A 5269-nucleotide genomic window follows, 5' to 3' on the forward strand; every position below is an offset into this window, starting at 1 on the left:
GATGAAGTGGTGAAAATATTCAAAGTTAAGCGTACACTTAAACTGATATTAGTTTTTTTCTGTAGACACTTTTTCATGTGGCTACAACACATTTTTTGCGAATGGCCCCATCCACAGCAGCATATCACTCAGCCTCTATGCCAGTGCTCCCAGCTGCTTCTGTAAACTGGGGGCGTGCTGATCTGAATCTACTGCACGTACTACACTGACTATAGATGAGAACGTCACATAACCCCACTTCAAATAACCCGAACGATCACTTTAAGTTCCCCACAGAGTTAATAGCATGGCTGTGGACTCGAGTCAATTCCATTTTAATTCCTTTATTTAACAGCATTAATATAAATTGTACTTCATGTAACAAGAGCTCTTTATGCAGCTGCAAACACACCCAAAATACCATCTACAAGTGTTCCAGCGGGTTCGGTGCCTCCAGTGAGGCTCTAGATGTTGTTTTAGAGGCACTGTCACTTCAGGCTGCCAAGAAGAAAAGTCTGCGGGAAACTTTAAATCCATGTAATTTACGGCTGTGAAAATTGTCTGATTTAAATATAACTGAATATCGACTATCGGCAGCTTCAATCAAATTTTCCAAAACACAGTGTGTGTGTGTGTGTGTGGGTAAGAAACACAGTCCTACACACATCTGTAGAAGATGAAAACCTGCTATTAGCATGTCAGGGAGCAGGGCTCAAGTGCACCACTCAATACACACAGGCAATTGCACACTTGAGCACACACATACACACACATACCCACATTTTTTTTTTTTTTCAGAGGGCTGAACCCAGCCAGAAGGGAAACAATAAAATGTCAGCGATGAAAAGGTCGTCAAGGGACAACAGATGAGCTTCCACATGTCTCCTCCTCTTTGCAGTGCCGTATTTTGCGTCTGTGATCAAAGGAGACGGCGTAACCGGGGCGTCCGCGCCGCAGATCCCAGAGCCGTCACTCACGCAGCAATGTGCCATACAATCAAATGCTGTAAGCTGAGCTCGCCCGTGCAGAGCCGCGATGGGTGTTCTGGAAATGAGAAAGGCGATTTTTTAGCAGCCACTTCCCGCAAACTTATCACAAAATGCCTGCTTAGTGTACAGTTCACAAACAGTAACATTATCTCTCTGTCCTCTCTGACAATAGGCCTGCCTGTTCTCCCTGCCATCTCCGTTTCTCTTCCTCCCTTGTTTTTCTTCTTCCCTCTGAAGCAGCTTCTTTTTTAATCGACCGCACATATTTATTTGGTTCTTTTTTTCTGGCCCCCTCTAAATATTTCTGTTTCCTTTTGTTCCGAAATCAGCACTGTACTTGAGTTCAGTTTAATACATCACTGGAGTATTTCCATTTATGCAACTTTACACATTTGTAGTTAAAATCAGCAATTCAAACACTTAAGCAATCTATAGCTGTGTGATATATGTGATTGAAAAGAGCCAATGTATCCAGCTGTCTCACTTTTTTGAGCTGGCCACTCAAATACATGCGTACAGACACCCAGTGAAATACACTGTAATGTGAAGGCCATTGTTGTGTCTCAAACCGGATACTTCAGTCACATGGAGTACACTGTGTACACAGTATACTCAGTTTTGACAGGGTAGTGTTGTGCCAGATCAAACACTGTTGTTGTGCACTCACTGGAAATGATGATCGCATCATGTGACCGTGATTGTTTCCTGCCTCCCTGCTGCCTTGCTCACTTGATGGACACTGTTTTCACAGGTTTGAAAATATGATGGCGGTCCCTCCCCTTCCACTATGTTGCCAAGATGGTGACTGTTCAGGGTCAGAAGTGTCCATCGTTTTACACTCAATTTCTTTTCCATTTTGACTGCACCATGCGGGTACTTATAGTGCGCTGCATGTTGCTGTACAATGTGAACATACTTGTGCATTCAAAATAGCTTATGTGAGTGTGGAAGTATGCAAATTGAGACACAACAGATATTTCTACTGTCTTCCTGGCGATCGTTGTGCTGAAAGATAGAATGATTGCAGATGTGATGGCTTCCCAGTGTTGTACAATCCAGTCTATATTATAATTTTTTTTTTTTAATTGTAAGAAGTAACCACAGCCTACGAAAAGATCTCAGATCAATCTGAGGATCTCAAGACTTGATATTGGATCATTCAACCGAAAATAGTTCTCAACAAATGGATTCTGCATATTGAGAACTATGATACTGATATGCTGATATATACTGATATTTTATGTGCATTTAGCTAATCCTTTGGTGCTTTAAGTAAAATCTGAATGCTTCTACTTGTCACATAGCATTTCTACACTGTAGTGCTTCCTTAACTGAAGTAAAGGGTCTGAATACTTCTTTCACCAGTTCCTCTTTTATCTCTGTATATCATTTCACTCTCAGCCTCTTTCCCCGTCTTACCCCATGAATGACCTCTCTTTCTCTCTCCATCCCACCTCCCATCTCAGTCCTACCTCTCTCTTGTCAGGTGACTGCTCTGCTGTAATCCACACATAACTACCGGGGGTCTAATCTGTCAGCTTCCTTCTGACGTACACCATTTTTCAATCAGCACCACCGAGTTGCCTAATCCCTATTTATTAGCCCAGTTAGCCTATATATAGCCCCGACACATGCGTCCACTGCAAACACGGGAAACGGCAAGGAACGACTGTGGTATTAATATTAAGCAGCTTAGCTTGTGTAAGGGCCAATGTCTTTTTAAAATACCACGGAGGACTCAGGAGGGATTATATCGGCCAAACTGAATTTCTCTTTTTTTTTTTTCCTTGTGCAGGGGGGAGGGAGAGGGATGGAAAAGGAAGGGAGGAAAGGGTGCAGAGATTGCTTTCAAGGTGAACGTGGGAGTGGGAGTCCAGGAGGGCAGCTGTGAAGCACACACAGTATACCTAAATGTCACTCACATTGAGTTTTGTGGTTTTATATAACTGAACCTGCGGGCAGGGAGCATTTATTACTGTAACCCCTGCGTGCAATTCAACAAACAATGGATGTGTTTCTTTTCCTCCAATGCAAAAGCCACAATAATTTAGCTTTTCTTTTCTTTTTTTTTGTGCTAGAGCTGTCATGATGGAGGAGTTACCATGAAAAATGAAAACCACATCAGAGGAGTAATTGAGCTGCTTGGGGAATCAGAGGCTTCTGCACTATGATGAAAGAAGTAGATTTTCAGTCCCTTTGGAGCATTTTCTACTATTGAATGCTACAACTAACAAATTGGCAGAGGATTGATATGTGACTTCTGGGGGAGAAAAAAATACATACTGGCTATTAAATAACTAGGCTCAATAACTATAGTCTTCAGAAAATGCTCCACTGCACTGAAACTGGCCCAAAAAATACCAAGGGCTTTTCTTTGTATGAGGTGAATCCACTTAATATGCCCCCCCTTCATTCAGTGTATGAATTCATTTTTGTCTAAAATTGCAGTTTGCGTCAGCAAGTGTGTGCACTGTACACCCCCAGCCTTCTAAAATGGTGCAGTAGAGCAGAGCCCCTGTGTGTGTGTAGTGTAGTATCCTACGCAGCGCTTGGCGAGAGCGAGCAGGAGAGAGAAATTTGACGGAGTGCCAAGTCGACCTCATTTCCCCCTCTCTCTCTCTCTCTCTCTCTCTCTGTATATAATGTGTGTGTGTTGCAGTCGCAGCAGTACTGTAGCAGCACCTTGGCTCAGCTCGCAGCTCCCAGATCTCCACCCTGCACTTTATACATGTAACTCAATCCTCTCTGCCGCACAACGCTATGCAACAGCCCTCATCAAAACTAACCCCCCACCCCCACTCCCTCCTCAACGCACACTGACACTCACAGATACCTGTCATATGCATGCATGAACACAATGAAGCCGGTCATTTTCTGTCCACACACGCACACAAACACACGCACACACATTCTTAAGCAGCTTCAGTTACATTTACCATCTTCAGCACTCAACAAGTCAAACATACACACTGGCACATACAGTAGGTCACAGTGCAGGTACTGTACATCCTGTGCTCAGATTAATGTGTGTGTGTGTCTCACCCCATCCCACCCGAGGTCGGCTCTATATGCTATATCAGGGACAAGCACAGGGTCATATAAATATCACTGGGGGTTAATAATAAGACTGCTGAATGTGGTGTCACTGCTTTTTAGACTGCATATGTGAATGTATGTGTGTGTGTGTGTGTGTGTGTGTGCTGCATGTGCGCATCTCTGGCACCGAGCCTGACTGTTCTCCTCACCACAAGGAACTCATTGACCTGAATCAGTGCAGAGCCGCGCCCCTCCTCAGGGCTGCTGCAGAGACTCCAGGGAGCCCCTGCTGGCTAAAAGGTAGAACTGCAGCCTCAGAGCCACAACATCAGATACCAGACTGACTCACGACTGCTCAGATCTCTCACCAAAGTAAAAGTGCCAATACTGTAACTTTAAAATACTCAATTATCAGTAAAAATCCTGCATTTGCAGCACTAATTAAGTAAAAGTGCAAAATTATTATAGGCATAATTGTAGTCAAAGTATTACTTATTGTGCAGAAAAATTGCCTCTGTGACTGATATCTTATTATATTTCACTTTTTTTCAGTGCATAAGTAGCATGTTACTGTTGTGGTGGAGCTAGTTTGCCTGCTTTATATACAGTTGGGTAATTTGGTCTGGTGGTGCCCAAAAAAGTAAATAAAATTAAGGGGCAGTGAAATGATAAATACAGTAGGAAAGACATAAAAAAATAAAAGTTTTTTGGATAGTTTTTGTAAAATATCAGATTCTTTTACTCATTTGGGCATCTAACATTAATTCAAATGAAAGCAAATGAGTTTTTAGAGCTCATCAACATCTGAAAGATGACAAGGCCCTAAGAAAACACACTTTTGAGGGATCACACACCTAAATTGTTGGGAACCGCTGATTTCATCTTTGACAATGTGTTTTTTAAACCTATGTTTTCTATTAAGAATCCGGTAAGTAAATTATTTATATGTAGTGAGAGTAAAAGTACAAAGCGGCATAAAATGGAAACACTCCAGTTAAGTGCAATCATTGACCATAGGTTAACAGTTACACGTCTACTCCACATTTACAATAACAGATCTCTCTGAAAAGCTGGATTATTCCAGTTCTGCCTCATCAAGCACTGACAAGATAGAGGAGTGTTGTATGTGTGTGTGTGTGTGTGTGTGTGTGTGTGTGTGTGTGTGTGTGTGTGTGTGTGTGACAGTCCCAGGATGCAGTGGGTTAATCTGTCAACCGTTGGATGAACTCCAGTGTTTACTGGATTAGCCTTTCGCTGGCTAACTG

At 42.6% G+C, this 5269-nt stretch overlaps 1 long non-coding RNA gene across 1 annotated transcript; it reads right to left on the reverse strand.

Annotated features, from left to right (window-relative positions):
* Positions 1-307: 307 nt before the first annotated feature.
* LOC139635340 (uncharacterized) lies at positions 308-3369 on the reverse strand. Its single transcript, XR_011694180.1, has 2 exons — positions 2441-3369; positions 308-1023 (listed from the first exon to the last, which is right to left on the reverse strand). It is a non-coding gene; the product is annotated as an uncharacterized lncRNA (long non-coding RNA).
* Between the last annotated feature and the right edge of the window lie 1900 nt (positions 3370-5269).

The sequence above is a fragment of the Trachinotus anak genome, unplaced genomic scaffold (assembly GCF_046630095.1).
Source record: "Trachinotus anak isolate AG129_WGS33_773 ecotype Australia unplaced genomic scaffold, CSIRO_AGI_Tana_v1 ptg000018l, whole genome shotgun sequence".
NCBI lineage: Eukaryota > Metazoa > Chordata > Actinopteri > Carangiformes > Carangidae > Trachinotus > Trachinotus anak.